Here is a 24,686-nt window from a genome sequence, read left to right as displayed (position 1 = left end):
TCACGCGGTCTGCACGTCCAGCACGAACGCTGGTCCAACTGAGGCGCCAGGTGGAAATGGCATGGCAAGCCGTTCCACAGGACTACATCCAGCATCTCTACGATCGTCTCCATGGGAGAATAGCAGCCTGCATTGCTGCGAAAGGTGGATATACACTGTACTAGTGCCGACATTGTGCATGCTCTGTTGCCTGTGTCTATGTGCCTGTGGTTCTGTCAGTGTGATCATGTGATGTATCTGACCCCAGGAATGTGCCAATAAAGTTTCCCCTTCCTGGGACAATGAATTCACGGTGTTCTTATTTCAATTTCCAGGAGTGTATTTTTGGAAATAACTTTGTTATTGCGTGGCTATTATATTTTCTAGTATAATTTCTACCAATATTGAGAAACTTACATACGAATAACCGGTTTCTGAACACCAACGGATTGTCCAACGACTGCTCTTCAGCCATTTTGGCATCATTGTCGCTGTCGCGGCGCTTATCGCCTGCACGTTTTCTTCTGGGAATGTGAGGAACTCCATTAGGTAAGAACGAAATCATTAAGCATTTACTTACTTGAACTTTTGGTTGAACCGTCTGCACCAATCTGCAGTCATGATGGAAGCTCACAAACATTGCGCCTCATCGTGAACATTGGAGCATGGAAGAAAATTGAGTGGAAACATGTTTGGAGATTCATTATTTTTTTTCTTTTTAAAGAAGTTGCTTAACTTGAGAGCAGCAAAATAACACACTGACCGAAAAAAATCGTAACATCAAAAAAATAATTAGAGTAATGAAATTTCTGGAATACATTTGCCTAGGTTACATATTTCAGTGATTAACATTGCAGGTTCATCGGTTAATGTAAGCGCAAGGTAAGCCATTGCAAATGAGAAATGCTTGTACATTAATAATCGATGCAACCGCCAGAACGTAGAAAGCAGAGTGCAAACGCGCATACATTTTGTTGTACATGAGCCGGCTGTCGGTTCGTGGGATGGAGTATCATGCCTGATGCACTTGGTTGGTCAGTACAGGGCTGTTACCGCTGAGCCGGCCGAAGTGGCCGTGCGGTTAAAGGCGCTGCAGTCTGGAAGAGCAAGACCGCTACGGTCGCAGGTTCGAATCCTGCCTCGGGCATGGATGTATGTGATGTCCTTAGGTTAGTTAGGTTTAACTAGTTCTAAGTTCTAGGGGACTAATGACCTCAGCAGTTGAGTCCCATAGTGCTCAGAGCCATTTTTTTTTTTGTTACCGCTGATTGTGGATTACACTGGAGTTGTCGTTCGATGGTGACCCATATAGGCTCGATTGATCGAGTAGGCCAAGGCAATATGTCGACATTGTGTAGGGCATGTTGGGTTCCAACAGCGGTATGTGGGCGAGTGTTATTTTGTTGGAAAGCGCACTTTGGATTGCTGTTCATGAATGACACCATAACAGATCGAATCCCCAGATTGACGTAATAATTTGCAGTCAGGCTGCGTGGGATAACCACGCGAGTCCTCCTGTTATCGTACGAAATCGCATCCCACCACAACTCTAGCTGTAGATCCATAGGGTCTAGCTCGCAGACAGGTCGGTTGCGGGTCCTCGACTGGTCTCCGTCACTGGTACCAAGGCAGAACGAGCTTTCATTAGAAAACACAACAGACCTCCACTATACTCTAGATTTACAGTCTACCACCTAAACTTCAGCAATCTTACCGCAAAAATGATTATTCTCAACAAACCATATGGATATTGGCACTTTATATTTTCTGTTTGGAGCATGAGCAGGAATAGTGGGAAAATCAATAAGAATACTTATTCGTGCTGAACTAGGTCAACCAGGATCACTAATTGGGGATGACCAAATTTGTAACGTTATTATTACAGCCCACGCATTTGTAACAATTTCCTATCTAGTAATCCAACGAGCTCTCACTTGTTACCACTGAAGTCGCAAACAGCGGTGATTTTGGGGTCAATGGAACGCACACTACACGCTTCTGGCTTGAAGTTATCCTTGAAGTAATCGATTTGTCACTGTTCATTGTGTAACTGTGGCGTCAAATGCTGCTCAGACTGCTGCTGCAGAAGCAGTACCACGCACCGGAGTCATACGACGAACACAATGGTCTCCCCTCTTGGTAGTGCCACTTTGCCACCAGAGCCACGTACTCTTGCGACTACAGCCTGGAACCGCGCGGCCGCTACGGTCGCAGGTTAGAATCCTGCCTCGGGCATGGGTGTGTGTGATGTCCCTAGGTTAGTTAGGTTTAAGTAGTTCTAAGTTCTAGGGGACTGATGAGCTCAGAAGTTAAGTCCCAAAGTGCTCAGAGCCATTTTTGAACTCTTGCGACTGTACATTCCCGTGACCACAGCTGCCAACAATCACGTACAATGGCTACATTATTGTCAAGTCTTTCGCAGAAGAAACATCCAGCTACTTGTAGCCCTGTTACACGATCTCATTAAAACTCAGAGAGATCTGATAATGGCGTCTTATCGCCTTAAAGGCATTCTTGACTAACACAAACTCACCGCTTCCACTCTCAAAGGCAACTAATGCTCACTACCGCTACAGCGTGTATTTAAAGCTAACCTGATTTGCATCCTCACAGTGGTGCGACTAGCGCTACTCTTATGCTACTGGCGCGAAATCTGAATGGAAGTCATCTTGCAATTGTAGAAACACGCCTACAACCTTTAGTTTATGTCGCACAACTCCTTTTTGGTGTTGCGAAACTTTTTCCACCGGTGTAATAGCCACAGGCACACAGTATAAATTTATTCTCGATATGTTCCATCTTAAGCTACCACACCTTCGAAATCAGCGTCAGTGGTGAGAGCGCTTATAGGTGCATTAGCGATTAATAAACTGAGTACGAAAGGTAGTAGAAAGCCGTATAGTCTCCAATTTGCACAATTCAATTCAATTGAATTTATTAGCGTCCTTGTAGTACATCATCAAAATGACATAGGACTTGTCAATAAACATTACAATTTAAAATACATGTACACGAAAATTTATAATTGAATTTCCTTGTCACTTAGACATTACAATTTTAATAGAACTATAAGAACATTAACATAAAAATGTACAAGTAGGATAACAACATACAAAAAAACGCTAGTGATTCTCACGTCAAAGATTATTTCCATTCTTACATTAACACTGCTTCACACTTTCATAGAAACAGCAAGTATTTAAATGAGAGCAATTACACGTATTTATTATGCCAGGGAAATATTAACTGCGCTTTTATTGTCAATGATTCATATACTCTTCAATACTGTAAAAACATGTTTTTTAATTCTCTTTTAAATATGTGCAATTTTGGTATTATTTTTAGTTCTTTGGGGAGAGCACTGTAGAGGATTTTGGGTTGGTATAGTACACTCTTGTGATACATAGCTGTTTTATGAATTTCTCTTTGCAAATCATTCCTATTCCTCGTTTCGTAGTTGTGAAATTCTGTGTTTAATGTAGAAAATTCCTCGCGTTCTTTTAAGAAACATATGCTTTCATATATATATTGAAACAAGTGTATTATAAATAAAAGGTTATATCTAAGTATGTCCTGTTAGAGGACCAACAGCGCTGGAAGTCAGATGTTCATAATATTTTCACTATGGAAAAGATTTTCAGTCATCCATCATTGTTACAGAATTTTTATCAGAATGTAAATTAAAAGCTATGATTTGTAACAGACATTGACAACTGCAGCACAAATTTAGAATAAAATAATAATAATAATACAGAGGAGGTAAAAGTATCTAACAAGAACACGAATACACGTTACTTTGCAGTTTGTCTGATTTTGATATTATTCTGGCTTGAAATTACAGATGGGTGATGTTATATAATTGGTTAATGGAAGTGTAAAGTTGTAGTATTAGCAGCGTCAAACCTTGCGGAATACGATGCTATGTAGATGTAATTTGTCAGTGTATCGACTTGAAGGTACGTAATGTTGCCCGTCTCAGTAATTCTTTCTCAATAGAGACATTAACAATAATTACAAATTAAGTAATTGTTCTTTTACTGCTGAGGATAAAAACTGTAGAATGCACCATTGAGAGAATAATGCGAGTGGAATATAACGAACACAAAGGAACAGAACCATCGGCATGCAAAAAAGGAAGGAGGGAGGGAGTGAAACGCGATTATGTACCGGGCTATTTGTAATCGTAGATGAAATGAGTGCTCTGGATGAAGAAAGTTGATTTGAATGGCAGTTAATGCCAACGCGAGAACACTAAACGAAATTAGCATATTTTAACCAGCCTTTTATGGGCTCTTAAGGCGGAATAAAAGTGCTGCGTAATTTAAAGTGAGCGGTTTAAGGCTTCAAGTTTAAAAGAAAGACATTTAAATGCAAAGCTCTCCTCGATTAAGTTAATGGCCCTCGTAAGCGTGGCTCGTCGTGGCATTACATTCAAGACCAGATAACAGTTGCCGTTTTTGTTATCTGCCAAGTTTACCGTGTAAATACTATCAAAATTTGACCTATGATATTTACCAAATTCTTTGAAGGGTGGCGATGAAGTACGGAGAAACTTCATTCTCTAAAAGTTCAAAATTGTAATACTAAGTGCTACATTACGAATGGATAAGAATATACTAAATATTGAAATGCTATACGTCCAAAGATCTGTTATTTATTGTAATAAAATTATTTGTTGGAGCACAACGTTAAAACTCAGCAACCTATTCATGTACAGTCGTAACTTAACATGAAGTATGTAAATGTTATTTTTAGGTTTTTATTTAAGATACCAGTACCTAAGCAGATATGAAGTTTTGCTTCTAAATCACCCGCATCTTCAGATATAAACAACTTTTAATTAGCTCTTCCAGTTTCCTTGCTTGGTGTTAGCTTGAACCTGGCTAAATTTCGATGTTTCGAAATTTCTCCGCCATTCTCTAGTTTAATTCAGAGAAATTTTATTTTATTTTAATTTGTTTCCTATATTTGTCTTTGGCAGGATCATATAGCAACATTGAGACAAACATTAATATGTGTCTAACATGTACGTCTTTTCTACAAGCTTTATGCTCGTCTTTTACATTTGTATAATAGCATGTATAAGCAGCAATGGGTGTTCGTAACGGTTCATACTTCACACAGAGGGGCCGCAAAAGCTCTAAGGCTCGAGAAGCAGTTGGCAGTGAGACACTGTGCTTAGCAAATTGATTCTTTGGACTTTTCTGTGATCTTGTCTGTATATGAAATTTCGTCCGTATATTTGATTTAGATGGGACAGTTTTACCGATCGTTTCCTCTTTGAAATACAGCATCACAGACTGTAGTGTCTGGTAAGCGTGGGACGTAATGTAATTACTACATTATATCACATTAATACCGATGCGCTTAAGATTCTGAAGTAGAGGAAAGTGTGTTCAAAGTTTTGTCACACACATCTTGTCTCATGAACAAAAATAACAAAGCGTATACTCCTGCCGCAGCCTGATTGGAATTCAAAATGCGTACAATTCTTTTCTGTAAAAAATCATCGCTCGTGATGAGACTTAGTGTTGTCACTATGAACGCACTAAAAAACGATGGAGTGTAGAAACGCACATGGAGGGTCAGCGTTTTGACGACTTAACCGAAATTCAAGTCAATGTGACACGCGGGCTGAACAATATCCAAAAGAAGACTGACAGTTTCACATGGCTGTATGAACATTCTGTGCGTTGTGCATAACTAAGGATGAATAACTAAAAGATCTGCCGCATTAAAACCACTATCTTAACTTTTCTCTATTTTCATTAACCAAGTCTCAAAACTTTTCCGACTGATAGTGTATTTATATTTATATTTATATGTACGAAGTAAGAATGTGACTCCCTATAAGAAATTTGCTATAACAAATAGTGGTTTCTGTGTTAGATAAGGGAATTGCAATTGATATTAGATTTAAGGCACAGGAAATATTCAATTTTTGGTCTACTTGCTATAGATTTAGAATATGGGAGAGAGTAAATATAAATTAAAGAGAAAAAACCATTAAATACATACACAATTGCACATAGTACAAAATAAAAAGATTTGTTTTGTACTATTACACAAATGTTGAATAAGTTCTGATAAATATTTCAATTACTGATTTGTTGACCTATTCTTTCTGTTTTGAAAAAGATATATAAATGTAGAAAGACTTAATGTGCGAGTGCTGTAGCCACTTTTGTAAATTGTTGGATTAAAAAATAAAGAAAAAAATACTTCCTGGTCTTCTTGAATCAGCAGTGCAACTGGTGGTATGTGCATAGAACACAAATTTTTATTGTTTTATTTTGCTCTTCTCCGAGAAACGAAAATAAGGAGAATATTTCTATTCTAATTCGTCATATCAAAGAGTTTTTGCATTTCATGCCAGCCAGAAATAAAGATCCAAGACGACAGTGGGTCATTCAGGGAGCCTGAAGTATGTTAGCAAACGTGGTAAGCTACACCAGATGCCGTATCCAGGCGACAGTACGAGTCCCACTGTAATGCAAAGTAGCTGCTGTGGGTAGTCTTGGCGACAGCCTCCTGTGTTCCAGGGACCAGTCAGCAGCGGAGTAAGCGCTAACTTGCCAAGTTTCGCTTCGACCACCAACGGGGGTGTGGCCTCGGGCACAATAGGCGGCTCCCTGTGGGGTCCTTAACGGTCCTCTCTCACGGGAGTCCTTCCTCCTGATTGTCGGCTGCACAGTCGCTTGGCTGCGTCGCGGGCTGCCCGAGACGAACTGAAGCGACGGCCCAGCCCCACCACACTCTGGATTGCTGTCACCATTATTAGTCCAGCCGGCAGGTATACTGGACAGAAGTTTGTGAAAGTTGTGTGTAGATGGCCTGTAACGTAGAATCCAAGTTTTCGACCACGGGAACTTTGTACTAACTATGCAAAACCGCGAAATTTTTTTTTCAAGTTTTTCTCTATAGTTTCCTTCCGTTGCGTCCTACAACATAAGATTTCGACCTTTCTTGTAAAGCATAAAATTTTCTGTAATTTTCATTTGTTAAAAGGACTTCTGCACCACATACTTATCAAGGTACGGAACTTCAAAGGAATGGCAAAATTTAGAAAAGCTCAAAAACGTGCAAAAGTTATATGTTTTAGCATTATGATTTCAACTGTATAACTTTTTTGAAGCGATAATGGTAGTTAACACTAATGGGTCACTGCTTAACATCAATAAGTACAAGAATAAGAAACTGAAGTTAGATTAACTTTGGACTGGTAAAATCTGACTTGGCTGCTTAAAACATCGTTGAAATTACGAGAAACTCACATTTTAAGACTAAATAAGTGGTCGCAGTGTTACAAAGCTGCCTCAGGATGTGTGATCCATACAGTTAAATAGGTTTTTGGGGGCAGCAGTGTTACTCTTGGAGCTTCAACGAGCACTTTCCATAGGCTATGCGGCACTCACTTCACTATCCAAAGGATGTACCAGACAAGTTACATGCTTCGGTTTGAGAAAGAAACGGGAAACATTTCTCGTGCTTCCTTCCTGTGTTCTTACGAGAAATGTGAACCATGTTTTCATCACACTGTTTCATCTCTGGGTGTCTTTCTATTATTGTCGATTCAGTGGAAATATTAATGCAATCTCATTTTGAAAAAGTCTGCTCAACTTATATTTTGTTATGTTTACCAGCACAAGAGTCCAACACAGACTCTTCCAACGTGTACTCCTTTCTCTAGTGCTTTTAGTATCAGCCACATTTTCTAAAGTTAAATGGCAACTGGAACAAGCAACGAGGTCTGAATATACTGCATAATTCGATGAGCACACAAGTATTTATGAACGTATTCTGCAAAAGGTGCCAATCTCACTACCAAACGCAAAAATTACTATTAAATTATTTGTTCAATTTTTATACTTACAGATTTACTGAGAATAGGGCAACGTACCGCTACACCGTTCGTTGTAAATAAATATCTGCTTGACATTACTGTTGCGTCATATGTTTAGTAACTAAATGTATAATGAAGAGAACTGAAGCATCTAACTGCTAGCACTACAGTGTATCACAATCGATATTCCTCTACTTAACAAAACCATCAAAACCACAGCGACGACAGTTCCGTATGCAACAACCATTAACAAAGTTTGTTTTCTCTGATCTGCTGATTTCGTTGTTTGCTTCGACTATAGAGATGTATGTTACTTTTTTTAAATTTGTAATTAACGAATAAAGAGCCATGACAGCTCAAAACTTCACATCTTTTCAGCACTTAAAGTTGTAATCACTTCGAGCGTTTAGTGTAGCTGCTTTCCTTCTTTAAGCGCTTCTCCTTTTGTTGTCGTTGTTGTTGTGGTCTTTAGTCCGGATACTAGTTTGATGCAGCTATCCTGTGCGAACCTATTTATCTGAAAATAACTATTTCAACGTACATCTTTCTGAATCTGCTTACTGTATTCATCTCTTGGCCTCCCTCTACGATTTTTAACCGCCACGCTTCCCCGCAGTACCAAATTGGTGATCCCTTGATGTCCCAGAATGTGTCTTATCAACCAATCCCTTTTTCTGGTCAAGTTGTACCACAAACTTCTTGTCTCCCAAGTTCTGTATAGTACTTCCTCGGTAGTTAAGTGATCGAACTATCTAATCTCCAGCATCCTTCTGTAGCACCACATTTCGAAAGCGTCTGTTCTCTTACTGTCTAAACCGTTTATCATCCATGTTTCACTTTCATACATGGCTGCACTCCAGAGATATACCTCCAGAAAAGACATCCTAACACTTAAATCTATATTCGATGTTTACAAACTTGTCTTCTTCAGAAATATTTTTTTTTCCATTACCAGTCTGCCTTTTATATCCTCTCTACTTCGGTCATCGTCGTTATTTTGCTGCACAAATAGCAAAACTCTTCCACTGCTGTAAGTGCGTCGTTTCCTACTGTGATTCCCTTCTCATCACCTGATTTAATTCGACTATATTTCATTTTTTTACTTTTGTTGATATTCATCTTATATCCTCTTTCCAAGATACTATCCATTCCTTTCAACCGCTTTTCCAAGTCCTTTTCTCTCTCTCACAGATTTACAATGTCATCAACGAACCTTAAAGTTTTTATCTTTTCTTCTTGAATGTACTTCCTACTCCAATTAGTTTTTGGTTTGCTTTGCAGCTTACTAAATGTGCAGATTGAGTAACATAAGGCGATAGGCTACAAGCCTCTCTCACTTCCTTGTCAACCACTGCTTCCCATTCACGCTCGTCGACCCCGTAAGTGCCATCTTGTTTCTGTACAAGTTGTATATAGTCTTTCGTTCCATGAATTTTACTCCTGCTACCTTCAGTATTACAAAGAGACTGTTCCAGTCAAGGTTCTCAAAAGGTTTCTGTGAGTCTACAAATGCTGTAAATGTAGGTTTGTCTTTCCTTAACCAACAGAAGTGGTTCCTACATTTCTCCGGAATCCAAACTGATCTTCCCCGAAGTCGGCTTGTACCAGCTTTTCCATTCTTCTGCAGGGGATTCGTTTTATTATTTTGCAGACATGACTTACTAACGTGATCGTTCGGTAATTTTCGCAACTATCAGCAACTGCTTTTTTTGGAATTGGAATTACATTTTTCTTGAAGTCAGTGTCATACATCTCGTACTCCCATGGAAAAGTTTGGTCATGGCTGGTTCTCCCAAGGCTATCAGTAGTTGTGACGGAATATCGTTTACTCTCATTCAGAGATGTGTCAAATTGCTCGCAGAATCATATCTCACATCTCATCTTCATCTACGTCCAATTCCCTTTACATTGCTTTCAAGTTCATCTCCACTGTATAGACCCTCTATCTATTCCTTCCACCTTTCGGCTTTCCCTTCATCGCTTAGGATTGGTTTACCATCTGAGTTCTTAATATTCATACAACTGCTCTCTTTTCCCCAAAGACCTCTTTAATTTTCTTGCAAGCGGCATCTACCTTTCTCGTAGAGAAATGTGCGTCTAAATCCTTAGATTTGTCTTCTAGCCACTCCTGTTTAACAAATTTGCCCTTCCTGTGAATCTCCTTTTTCAAACGTTTGTATTCCTTTCCCCTGCTTCATTTGCTGAATTTTTAAATTTTCTCCTTTCATCACTTAAATTCTGTATCTCTTGTGTTATTCAAGCGTTTCTACTTGGCCTTGTCTTTTTTTACCTATTTGATGCTCTGCTGCCTTGACTATTTCGTCTCTTAAAGCAACCCATTCGTCTTCTACTGTATTCCTTTCCCCTGTTGTAGTCAACAGTTGTCTAATGCTCCATCTGAAACTCTCAGCAACCTCTGGTTCTTTCGACATCTCTTTAATTAGCTATTCTTTTCAAATTTCTTCAGTTTTAATTTTGGGTGGAGTCCTCATCTACCACTGGAAATGTCTTACAATATAAAATCTGGTTCGTAAATCTCAGTCTAACCATTATATAATGAATCAGAAACCGCCCCGTGTATCAAGGTCTTTTCCACGTATACAACCTTCTATCGTGATTGCTAAACCAAGTGTTAGCGATGATTAAGTCATGCTCTGTGCAAAGTTTTATCAGGCGGCTTCCTCTTTCCTTCCTCACCCCCAGTCCATATTCACCTACTACTTTTCCTCGTCTTCCTTCTCCTGCTATCGAATTCCAGTTCCCTATGACTATTAAATTTTCGTCTCCTTTAACTATTTGAATGATTTCTTTTATTTCATCATGCATTTCCTCAATCTTCTCATTGGCGGAAGTCGTTGGCATGTAGACTTCTACTACTGTGGTAGGCGTGGGCTTTGTGTCTTGCTTGGTTACTATAATGCGTTCACTATGCTGTTCATAGTAGTTTACTTGCAGTCCTATTTCCGCATCCATTATTAAACCTATTTCTGCGTTACCCCTATTTGACTTTCTTTTTATAACCATGTATTGACCTGACCAGGTGTTTTATTTCTCCCGGCATCAAACTTCACTAATTCCCACTATATTTATCTTTAATCTCTCCATTTCCCTTTTTCAGTTTTCTGACCTACCTGCCCGATTAAGGGATCTAACATACCACGCTCCGATTCGTAGAATGCGAGCTGTGTTTCTCCTGATGATAACAGCCTCCTGAGTAATTCCCGCCTGGAGATCCAAATGGTGGACTATTTTACCTTCGGAAAATTTTACCCAAGAGGACGTCATCATCAGTTAACTATACAGTAGAGCTGCATGCCCTCGAGAAAAATTACGGCTGTATTTTCCGCTTGTTTCAGCCGTTCGCAGTACAAGTACAGCAAGGCCGTTTTGGTTGATTTTGAAAGGCCAGATTAATGAATCATGCAGACTTTTGTCCCTGCAACTACTGAAAAAGTCACTGCCCCTCTTTAGGAACCACACGTTTGTCAAGCTCTCAATAGATTCAATAGATATCCCTCCGTTCTGATTGTACCTACGGTATGCCTGTCTGTATCGCTGAGGCAAGCATGCCACCCCATCAACGGCAAGGTCCATGGTTCATTCAAAAACCGAAGACAAAATCGGCAAAATACGCATTTCATGCATTTGTAAAAAGTATACGCACTTAATGACTAATGTATGACACTTATGCAACAAAGAACACTCTAAACGTAATTTTTCGAATGTCCTACTTCAATATGAGAATAAGCTTTTTGATGTCTTGTGAAACCTTGAACCATGTTCTTTATCTGAGATTATAATTATTACCATTAGATTCGTACACAGGCTTTATTTAATTTATTATGAGGAACAGATTAGGTCTCCATCTTCATTGCTTAGTACTGAATTCACAAAACTTTTATAATTTTTTATTGGATTCTTAGACGGTCTCTTATAGACTGTGCCATTATACGGATAACTAAGCGAGCCTTACCGAAAGGTAGTGACCCCCAGGAGACGTATAGCTCATGCTATGTAAAACTGCCTCTATTCTTAATAATGGCCTAAATTCGTTGAGGAAGTAAGTAGAATATATTATTTAGATGAGCCATATACAGATGAAGTCACTCATTGATGATTACATCTCCAACAGCTACCGAATTGCATAAATGTTCATTGCTATGTTCCACCCCTGTTCCAACTAGTTATAGATATTTCCTATAGAATTATCTTCAGAGGTCCGATATGGTGACTGTGAATTCGTCAGACGAGGAATGTGCGCGTGCAGCCCCGTGAACTCGGCCGTTGACATCTCGTAACACGGGAGTGTCCAAACATGCACATCATGACGATGCAAAAGAAAGGTCAAGATGTACTCACTGAGAATGCTGAAATAAATTGCCTGGTGCTCGTTCACGCTGGACCCAGCTCATGATTAAGAAAACAACCTCAAAACGTTTACAGAACTAACTCCGACCTGAACTTCATCCTTTAAACACCTCTTGTTAAAACGCTTCGTTGTGTTGCCGGTGTATTCGACACCTGCTTCACTTGAAAAATTTAAAATCCCCGTTTTCGGAACCACACTAATTGCCACCAGTCAGCTAGTGTCAAGTCTCTGTGTTGTTTGGATGGCTGGAAACGAGCGGCTTTGTGCGCTGCTGTGTTCAATGATCTTTTGTATGGTGTCCGACATCAGATGCACATTGCATCAGTTCCCCTAACAATGATCGCTCAGAAACTGTTTGAGATGGGCCTTCATTCACTGAGAGAGGCAATTTCTGTCGCATCTGATACTAATTTTAATCAACAATGCGTGACACTTTTCTCTGGTCGACCATTTCTCTTATGCTGTGTTACACAGCATGAGTATACAGCATTCCTCGTAGACATGTTGGACAGTCCCCACTGATACACCTCCAAGTCGGGCAACCTATATGCGGTGTGACCATGGACACGTCCAAAAAAATACGGAACAATACAGAATGGCACTTAGATGACATTCTATCATGTCGTCACCTCGATCCAACTTAGTACCCTGATTCTATATAAACAAACGACACATATGAACCACTTTGCTGCCACGATATAACAGCGATGGCGGGTCACATAACCGTCTGGTGCCACTTTCGTAGTATCAACAATTCTCCAAAGGCACCAATGTATTCTCTCAAGCGGATGACAATATCACTGTGCAACAATGAAAATGTAAATCGAAAGAAAATAGCCAATTGCTACCAGTTCTAATGAGCTGATCGCGAATATCTCAAAGATAATTCTAAATTAGCTCTAGTTTTCATTTTACACTATTTTATTACGATGAGATAATTATATACGGATTTTTATGTTAAGTTTAAAATAAAATATTATAATGGTTTGTCAGAGTCGTCATAACCAGTAACAATGTACTATATAACTGTCCCTGGTCTTCCTTGTGTACAATAATTTGGATATAAACATTCTGATACCAATTTTAGTGATCTTTTTGTCTCCGTCCTCTCTCAACTTCAGTGACTTTACTAATACACCTAATAATTCTTGCACATTTGTTTTCAGATTAACTACCAGTTGTTCAAGTTGACTGCTACTGAAGTGAACAAAAATGCCACGAGTTTGTGTTAACAATGCTAACATATTTTATTATGTGTGTGGAGAACTGACATTTGCTTCACAAAAACAGCAAATAACTCAATCGATTAAAAAACCTCACAGTTGTTATTTTGGGTGCAAAATAGGTGATCAGGATAAACCCTGGGCTCCACATGTGATCTGCAACACTTGTGCCAGCAACCTCAAGAACTGGATGCATGGGAAAGGACGTGCAATGAGTGCCTATGATCCGGCGTGAGCCAACTAACCATGTCAGTGACTGCTACTTTTGTGTGGTTCCTCCTGTCAAGAAGGGAATATCTAAGAAGAAGATACGGAAAGTGATCTATCCCATCATTCCATCTGCCATACATACAGTTCTACATAGGGAAGGATTGGCAATACTTGAACCACTAACTGAGTAAGAGATTACTTCTGATGGGGATTCCGAATGTCCTGAACCATGTACATCACAAGGTCCAGAGTTTCTTCCAAAAATATCAACTGATGATCCACAAAAACTGCCTCAAAATGAGTTAAGTGATCTCATTAGAGATTTGGAGCTCTCTAAAGCTAAGGCTGAGATTTGAGCATCAAGACTGCAGCAGCGCAGTTTTCTGGAAAGAAATGTAAATGTTTCACTCTACAGCAGAAGAGAGCAACAATTCACTCCTTTTTTTAACATGCAAGATACTCTTGTGGCGTGTGTAGACATAAATGGTGTAACGAAGGCTCTCAGAATTAATTACAACCCTGATGAGTGGAGACTCTTTATTGATTCGTCAAAGTTGAGCTTAAAAGCGTGCTTTTACATATTGGTAACGAGCTTCCTTCTATTCCAGTTGGGCATAGTGTGCATATGAAAGAGTCATACCAAAACATGAAAATTTTACTGGAAGTCATCAAGTATAACGACTCTCAATGGCAGATTTGTGGTGACTTGAATGTGGTTGCATTGCTATTAGGCATGCAGTTGGAGTATACTAAATATTACTGCTTTCTCTGTGAATGGGATAGCCGAGCTCAGTCATCTCATTACAGTAAACATGAATGGCCCACCACAAAATCTCTTCAACCAAGTATACAGAACATTAAGAATGAACCTCTAGTAGACCGTTGCAGATCAAGTTGGGTCTCATGAAAAACTTTGTTAAGGGAATGAACAAAGATGGTGATCTGGTGAGGTTACTTGAGCAAAATGACCGCATGTTACCAATATCTAGAGAGGAGCAGTGAAAACTTTGGAGGTATGACTGCTCCAGTTACCTGCAATTTATATCACAGTATTGGTGACGGGTTTGCTCCACGTGGCCTTCTTCTTCCGTGATAGTTCTGTGTCACTGTGTGATTGCGCCACTGTCGTCATCCACTCTACTTCTGGCTGATCCTAAATTTCTTTTTCGGACCTGCATGCAATAGCAAATATAGTGAATGTTATTAGAGACAGCCTATAAATATATGAAGATGTATATAATACATATTTAGGAATGATCCTCGTAGAATCGCTAAAAAATCACGTGGAAATTGGCACATGTATAACAGGTCAACGAGGGCGTTGGGTGAACTGAAGCAGCTGAAGTAGCTTAGAAAAACGGCATGTCATTAAAGCAGTAGAATGAATCTGAATACAGCGAAAAAATCTCTGTAGCTGAAACATGCTTTCAGAAGTTTCCTTCACCCAAGACGACCACCAGTTTATTGGTATCATCACTGTCCTCGCTTGAAATCCTCAGTTGTATCCGAGAATACTACAATGCTACAGTCGCTAAATCAGGGTGAAACAAGTAAACCGCTATTTTCGTGTAAAGATTCCTTCAGTAAATATCAGTCTAAGAAGCATTTTTCGTAGAATTAGTTTGTTATGATCATATCACTCTAGGTAGCTCAGGACGCTTACTCCTTGGTATCTTTCAGCTGTTACTGTTTCCAATAGTTTGTCGGAATAAACGTAATTTAACAGCAATGGAGCTCTTCAGCTATTAATACACAGTCATTGACGTTGGAGTCAACTGCCAGTCCCTGCACCAAGTGTCTATCCTTCGCAGTACCTCCTGCATGTCTTCTTGCGTTACAGCCTCCCTATAATCAACAGTATCGTCTGTGCACAGTCTCATGGAACTTCCAGCGTTATCCATTTGATAGTTTATGTGCAATGCAAATACTGATGAAGCTACAAACTCCATTACAGTACTCTTGAAATTACTTTTACATCTGTCTATGTCTTCCTTTTAAGATAATGTGTCTAGTTTTGTGTGCTCGAAAGTTCCGAATCTAGTCAAAAATCAGGTATGCTTCGTGGGAGACGATACCCATCGAGTATTTGGCGGAAAGGAGACGAGAAGAAGTAGCGTAGCATTCCTAATCACTAGTCTTTGTGCCAATGTCCTGGATTACGTTCCAAAGCGTTCCGCACTGACCCATAAAGTGAGATCATGTGACACTGTTGATTGGTGGTGCGTCCATCGAACAAATACGTTAGTAGTAGGAAAACGCAGGCATCAGCGCGTTTTGTTAGTGCGGCTTGCACATTTCTCCCCCTCCCTCTCCTCCTCCCATCCCCTTTAGAAAACTCTAACAGTCACCCCTTCCCCTCGCCAATACAAATACACTTTCAGGTCTGAGTTATTCGAATATCTCTTGCCCACTGTATTAATTTCACTGACTAATTAATTAAATTGATCAATTAATTAACCTATTCCCCTCTGGTAAATCCCCCAACCCTCTCCTACCACCCACCCAACCCCACCTAGAAATTGATGGGTCTGTGCTGGAGAGGAGGGATCTCTTGACAGGAAAATCAACTACATAGCAGAAGATATACCGTTTATATACAAAAAAGAAAAAAAATCAATTTGAAGCGGTCGGATCTCTCTCGCTCATCATTCTCTGCTGTTTGGAAAGATGTAGATCTAGTAAAATACATAAAAAAGAATTAATTAAATCAGCCACTATTTTTTTAAAATTTCAATTGTACAAGGAATGCTGTCACTAAACATTCATCACACTTAATTACAGCGTTAAAAAGCTTCCATAACGTGCTGGTGTCCGAGAGGCCACACTGTGCTCACTCAGAACTCCACTACTGCTGTCATGTCGGCTGCTGCACAGCCACTTGCCTCGAGCGATGTGCACACCTGAAGATGCACTAATCCCCCAAACAAAAACTTGTTGGCGGCAACCCTTTGATATTTTATAATCGAGAAATTCCTGTAGAAACACATGCTCTCACTCTCTCTCTCACTCTCTCTCTGTCTCTCAGGTGGTCATCTCCTGTAGCGTGAGACTGCCTGACCTATAAGCACCTTCGGTCAAGGGCGGGTCGAACCTGACGAGAAAAAGTCTCGAATTTTCGGGGAATTTTTCGATGTTCTACAAATGCTAGTCTGGAGATGCTCTAGGCCGTGCGGTTCTAGGCGCTTCAGTCTGGAATCGTGTGACGGTTACGGTCGCAGGTTTGAATCCTGCCTCGGGCATGGCTGTGTGTGATGTCCTTAGATTAGTTAGGTTTAAGTAGTTCTAAGTTCTAGGGGACTGATGACCACGTCCCATATTTCTCAGAGCCATTTTTGAAATGCTCTAACGCCACAATAGCGCTTGGGGATGGGAGGGGGGCAGCATCCTACCTATCCAACCAAAGGAGGCTCGTCTGCTTGGAACTATCTCTGAACACTCGAACAAATAAGACTTCTGGTGATTCTCTGATGTTATGGAACTTCTTGTAGACACATTGCTCTGCCACTATCTTGTTTGAACCAATCTGTGGAGAATCCTATCCCCCCCCCACACACACAAAGGATATTTTGTGACTCTCTGACACCATGGAACTGTGAACGGAGCATTCTGACTGTCTCTGGTCCCACTCCAGCAGCAGCAATTTACCCACCAAATTGCTGCTGCTGGAGTGGGACCACTGTCCACCACTGTCTGCAGAAGCACATATTACGGGAATTTCATTGCCAAACTATTTTGTCCAGATCGAGAAATATACAGCAGTCATATTGCACTGACATTGAACCCTGCATTAGTTTTCTATAGATCATGAATGGAATGAAGTGACGCATATTAACCACAGTTTCAGGTCTCCCGCCTACGTGTCTATCGTCAGGACGCAGCCACGAAGATCAAAACCGTCCAGTGTCCTAATTACAGATCATGTTAGTAAATACCACTGACCACAGAGCAGATATTGGCCTCCTTTGATCGCGCGGCCCCCAAATAAGGCAAAAAATGAAGGCATTCTGCCGATCGGGAAATTCCAGACTCGCTTCCTGTCTCTGTCAAGAGACCACTCTCTGTTTGTGTGAATCAATGTCTCAAAACAGATAAACGGAGGTTTCCATCTCTCCTCACAATACTGTGTTCCTATTGGCTAATGCTGGAGACAAAGGGAAAGCTGGCGCAATTTCGACATCAAAAATATAGTGAAATAATCCATCTGCACTGGACCATGAAATTAATTGTTTAACAAATTACAGGAGTCAAATAGATCACTTAAAGCACTCACCTCTAACTTACGATTATCGTTCTTCGTAATAAAACATATTTCAACGTTTGAGTATCACATGCAAGTATTATGTAAATCAAGTAATGAAATGTCCGATAGCCGGCCGAAGTGGCCGTGCGGTTAAAGGCGCTGCAGTCTGGAACCGCAAGACCGCTACGGTCGCAGGTTCGAATCCTGCCTCGGGCATGGATGTTTGTGATGTCCTTAGGTTAGTTAGGTTTAACTAGTTCTAAGTTCTAGGGGACTAATGACCTCAGCAGTTGAGTCCCATAGTGCTCAGAGCCATTTGAACCATTTTTTTTTTTTTGAAATGTCCGCCTCAAATGGATCATAGCACTATATAGTACTCTGTATACACCGATGTTTGGAAGCACAATCACCATCCTCCACCACAACGTTTCCTCTAAACATATCAGCTGAAAAGAAATCCAACCAATGATATAAACTCGCGGTCGTAAAATGTCCGTCATTCGCCTTCTGCCAGGAGCTGCGGTCGCGCCGGCGGGGACACGGCACCATTTTGCGATCGCTGGTGAAGAGAGAGCCACACACATAATGGCTATGACAGAAGCTACACGCCCGTTCCCCGGCATCCACACACTTACTGCACCGAACACTGAGATGTTGTAGAGAGACTGTCATCAAGCAGTCAACCGATCAATTTACGTGGGTGGAATAATCGTCCAGCATAAACACCCATCAATTCGAGTCTTGTCACGCTACACAAACCTTCGCTTCTGTTGATTGCTGCTCACCCAGCACACTAGCCACTTCACCAGCCCCCGCTGCTGCAAGTAAGAGCAGGCCAGGTCGACACTTTCATTGTACCTAGCTGTCCATCACAGGCTGAGCTAATCCATTACTTCCGGTTGCAGACTCCTCATGTACACCCCTGCTCCCAGCCACGATGCACTGCAAAACAATCAGCTGCAGCTTGTAGTATGCAGTAATTCTAACGAATTCCACCCCGACATAAAGCCCCTAGTTTAGAAAACATCACTTTTCTCAATCTGAGACAGCGATGTTGTTGACTAACAAATTGAGTTTCTCATGTGAAATGTAGACTTATCCCTTTTATAGAAGTTATTTTCGAAGACAGAAGAAATCGGGGCATACATGCGTTTCAACATCACTAAAGTATCGTTACTTATTGTGAAAATCCTTTATCAGTATGGCACAGGCTACATTTCCTCTAAGTATATTCTCATTGGGCAGAAAAAATTTGTTCTAATCAGTGTAGGAAGTGAGGACGCATTCTGTGACAGAGGTAGATCTTAGCATTCCGTCATGAGCCAAACATAAGTTTAATATTCTAGTCCTATGGCGCATGACGTAACAGATATTAAACTGATTAGAACCAAATGCCTCACCACATACAAAGACTCTTCGGGTAACAGCACAGATAAGTCGTAAATATCAGATTTATACTATGTTTCACTTCATAAATTCGGTAACACATCTGATTTTATTACGATGGTCCTCTCTCCCTGTGTAGGTGGGAGACTGAAATTTTGTTAAAAGATATCTCAGCAATGAAAGAAACGCCTGATTACGACTCCAACTCAATAATTATATCTATGGTACTCTAGCCATCGCTTCCACCCACTAGGTGGCACGTCATTGACATCAAATTGGTAGGCTAATTAATTAAACTGGTCATGAAAGTCACTTTGCATGGCGAGTGATTCTTTTTTTTCGACAGTCGGATTACACTCACAATGTATCTCAAATGGGAATACCTGGAGGGGAGAGGGTGTTCTCTGCGAGGAACACATTGAGAACTGACATTTGAAGTTGACTGCGGAAGGTTTCTACCGTTGGCAGCATTCATTTTCCGTAAGGACCGCGCTATTAAAAATTAGAACACATTAACTACATTACCGTCACCCTGCATAGAAAGCTATCTTGGTTCTACAGGCACGAACAAGAGTAGTTGATAGTGTTAAGCTTTCCGGTGGAATGCTGTCTGTGATTTGGAATCAAGTCTATCCATTGAATCACATACTTGTGTTGCATCCTATGGAGACTTCTTTTAATGATTACAGCCACCGATGAACCATATTCGTGGCCCTCTTATATCTCGAAACGAATCACCTTTTTCGAACCTATTTGCTAAGGAACCCATTACAGTAAGGCTCCAGTGTGGTTTTTTTTAGGCAGTACCTCTGCATCTTGTAACTGTTCCTCAGTCTCTGCCCTGCCATGACTGCAGCTTCGTCGATTTGATTTTTCCAATTTAAGTCGGAACTGAAGAGAAGTCAGAGAATGCTATAGCTAAGAGCTTCTGCATCTTGTGGAGAAACAGGGTGAGGGAAAGGACTGTGTCCCGACCACTCGGTGGAAATGGGAAGATATTGTTGTAGCTCCACCAACCATGTACAATGTGTAAGGCCAGTGCTGAGCAAAGCTTTATCCCGTAAAACGAGGTAGTAGAAAAGACAGTATTAGGAGTTAACGGTGGGGTTTCCTGTCGGGGAAGTTAGGAAGAATTCGCATCCTACAGCAACTGGGAGAAGGACGAGGATTTTGCCACTGCCGTGCAGTGCCTTTCCAAACTATATACAGATACTGCAGTCAGAAAGAGACCTGCATGCTTCAGGGTGCATTCATGTCTGACACTCAAACATTTTCTCCCTCCTCAGTATTTTGTAGGATACAACAGAGAAAAACTATGAACTATAAAAACTCTGCTAACACCACCCGTTAGAAAACTTGCTAAGACTTTACCATGGCCCTGTCTTCTCATATATCAGGAAACAAATACCATCTAGTGCTGACATTAACCATATGTTGCGATCCCATTAAATATACATGTATTAGTCCACTGGAGCAGGTGGCCAGTGATTGAAGTCGCTTGCACAACCAGTGTAAAGTTTCGTCGCCCGTACTGTAGGACTATATCGCACATACTATCAGACAGTCGCAAGAGAGTATCCCTGTGTCGTTGTTTGATGCATTGTTTTTTTTCTGCTGTAACACGTCCAAGCAGTATATGACTACAGTTGTATACACAGCCATACTTTTTGTTTTCCACCATGACATCGAGGTGTGTGTCGAGTGCTAAGTCAACATCAACACGTTTCAGTCCATTGACTCTCAGAGAAAGCTGGACATCACATGGTGTAAACTATGCTGCTGCTCCCACAACACACAGGATGACTGAAATAAAAGACAGAGGCGATATTTCTTATTGACAAGACTGTGGAAGACATTGCAACATGTCGAAAATGAAAGAGTTTGCAGTACTGTGGAGCGTTTCCAAACTTCTGCCCGAAGGTGATTGATGACCTCTACATTTAAACTCTTCCAAAGTGATGTGGTAGCAGATGTATTGTTGTTCCAATTCGATTGATTCCTAATATTGCAATTATATATGGGATCACTCTTTCGGTGCTGGCCATCCCCTGAGGTGTTGCTCCCACCAAGACTCTCTCTACCTCAAACAACTGGTGTCAGTCAATCATTATGTGGTAATCAAAAGGGGTACCAGTGGGTGGATGGAATGGAAAAGACACCATCTATATGGGACAATGTACTGAAATAAAGAACACAGTTGATTGTGCGATCAATTTTAGTAATGGTAACAGCTTTTCCGTAATTTCAACGCCAACCAATGACGCGGCAGCACGCTTCTCAATTTCTGTATCATCGCTAAACTGCCATTTCACTGCTTTGCGTATACCATAAACTAGATTGCGAAAATAGATAGATGACTGTGCAGTACGTCCATTCATGGTTAGTTCTCGAACATTTACACCAAAGTGTACCAAACAGCGCCCTATACCGATGCAGTTAGGTCGTCTACATATTTCTAGCACTTCGATCATAGTGCGTAATTTACCATTACCCATCTTTCCCTGCGTGTATGGAAGCCACATAGCGTTCTCGCATTCTTAGCATTAAGTTGGAGATCGAAAGATCTCCCCACTTTTCTTTGATCGACCCTCCCTACAACACTGTCACCGATTTATTTTGCAGCTGAACAGAAGTGGGAGGATACTATACTGCTACATTCCATGTCTCACGAAGGAACAGAGCGAGAAAGTCCTTAACTGCTGTTCAGTGAAGACTGTTTCGCACAGTCTTACTCATCGCACCCATCCAAGTGCGTAAGTTCTCTCCAGATGCGCACATGTCGAGAGATTAGCGCCCCTTCTCGTTGCATAGTAGATACAGGTATGAGAACTTTGTGATGGTATAACAAACGGATGGGATGAAACATGAGGTTTATGCATGATAGAGCTCCAGTCGGACGTAGTTTGAAATGTTTTACTTAAATCAACTGTTTTATCAATTCATAAATGTTGTTCTGGTGTTTAGTGTCCATAAAAAGAAGATATTGGAAGGAGAGAAATGATCATAGAACATGAACACATTCCAAGGGCTACACGGTTCCGCACTTAAACACGCTATAATGCTAGAGCAGTGCAGCTTCCGATCTATTAGCCGTGTGGAATGCAACGCTGTTTATAACCTAATGTAAGAAATATATTTCCAGCGCATGACATACAATCTCCCTACAAGTTTCACTACAATGAACTATGGTGACAAACTGTAGAGTGGAAAAACTACTACCTTATACACCAAAGAAAACATCGATTCTGTGTTACATAAACACTACATAAGTTCCCAGAGCTTTAGGACACCTGCTGTTTACTAAGTTCAAGCCTGATTACTGTTAGGAAATTATGATGTGTTCACAACAGTTCCATAAAATGATCGTCGTCAATCGAAAATGCATATAAAAAAACAAAAAAACACTGACATGTTATGAGGAAATAAACACTGTGTTTAGTAGCCAAAGGAGATGCAACAGTCTTATCGCCGTTTTGGCAAGCTTCCTGTTGCACATAGAAGTCATGGTCTGATGTTACGTTGTATTGCTCATGTGCGGGCTAATATTGCCGTTTCGCCTTGACACGCTTCTCTTGAATGCCTCCTCTATCCACTATGAAGGTGTGTGTATGTGGCATCAGTCTGCTTTCCTCCTCCAGCACGAACATGTTGTATTGAGTTTGCTCAGTACTCATTTCATGGGATTTGTCTCTAATTTTATGTATTCTCAGTCAATTTCAGTAATTTTACTTGGTTTTCACGATTTATTGTATTTCATCATCAATTTTTACGTTTTTGACATCAAATTTTGTGATTATAGCAGGTTTTCCTCGAATGTTGCCGATTTTACGTAATTTTTCATATTTTTTCCACAGTTTTATATATGCATATGATCATATTGCTGACATACCCATATGCTGTTTGATGTTCTGCAGAATACTTGAGCATCTTATACACCAACCCACTAAAAATATTAAGACTTCCCCTCTCCCCAATGACCCACTGGCATGCATTTCAGATAGGACGAACATGAAAAGTATAATAACAGTTGCTTTATACCTACATGAAACTGAAGGCTCAATTTATGTCCAAGACGTGACAGAGAAATGGAGTACTTTGCATTCATCATCGTTCGTTTAGAGGAGGGTGTTGAAATAGATTTTCCGTTGATGAACATGATTCATCACACATGCGTTGGAATCCCTCTCTAATAGCGCTCTAATTCACACACAGAACATCAGTTGTATATAAGTCGATCGCAAGCTATACTACACAACTCATGCACTCCGTGAGAACAATAAAAAGAAATGGTTAAATGCTTGATAAATGACCCGCTGCAACGTCTCCCTCTCTCTAGACTGCATCATCAGTCTACCATTAAATAGTATCTCGTTACAACCCCGTCAACCAATCACTCCATCCACTTTCTATCACCCTTTAACGCAGACCCATGTCAATTTAGAGGCAGATGGTTCTCTTTTCCAAGAAAGCATACACCACTATTATCCCAATAAATATACAGTATAATGTAGTTAAAAAACTGTACAGGAAGTATTCTGTAAGGTATTTGTTAGTTGACAACTCATGGTTGTGAATGGTGGAGAGTACAGAGAAGCACATTGTAAATGCTTATTGTTAGCGTTGAAAACACCTAAACAGCCTTAAATAGGGACAAACACGATATCCATTCTGTAGTTATATATTGCAGTCACACCATCTGGTAATGCAACGCTCTGTAACTAAAAACACGTATAAAAATTTATTAGGCGGTTACCGATAACTTTGGAGTTACACCTGGGCTTGTGATCCGACGTATATAAATTTATTACTTTACATTTGGTTTTCATCCACTTTAAACATTCTATTTCAAGTGTTTTATCACTCTCGACGAAAAATCACAGTTTCTCTGGTTCCCAGTGCTTCCATGCCATTTTTTTCGCATTCCTCTTGCTGTCGCATACTCGTTCCCATGTACAAGAACCTACCTGCACCAAGCAAATGACATGAGAGTACTCCCTTATTGCCCCTCAATTTCCCCCGCATTTTGGCGTATTTTCCCTCAATTTATACGTATTTTCCGTCATTTTTTCGTAATTTTATAGATTTCATGTCACTTCTGCCCATGCGGTCAAGACATCACTTCTTACCATGTATTCTAAAACTGCTGTTAAATATAGTGCAGTTGTCAACAAATAGCGCAAATGCACAATTTTTCTGGTCGCGAGGTATTATAGGGCTGTACTCGAATACGTCCAGTCACCTCCAACAACATATTCTCCAGTTGCAATGAGTTTGCTCTGTTTTCTGTATGTCTGTGTTTGTGCGTGTGTCGCTAATGGCTCCCATGACCCAGAGCAGACCCGATTTAATGTTCGAGTGTGGATCCATAATGCGTCATAACCAGAGTGATGTTCAGATGCGGATCCATAACATGCCACCTCCAGGCTGAGGTCTGAA

Source organism: Schistocerca piceifrons, chromosome 1, assembly GCF_021461385.2.
Source record: "Schistocerca piceifrons isolate TAMUIC-IGC-003096 chromosome 1, iqSchPice1.1, whole genome shotgun sequence".
Classification (NCBI taxonomy): Eukaryota; Metazoa; Arthropoda; class Insecta; order Orthoptera; family Acrididae; genus Schistocerca; species Schistocerca piceifrons.
The sequence above is the reverse complement of the archived record's forward strand: the minus strand, read 5'-3'. Positions refer to the sequence as shown.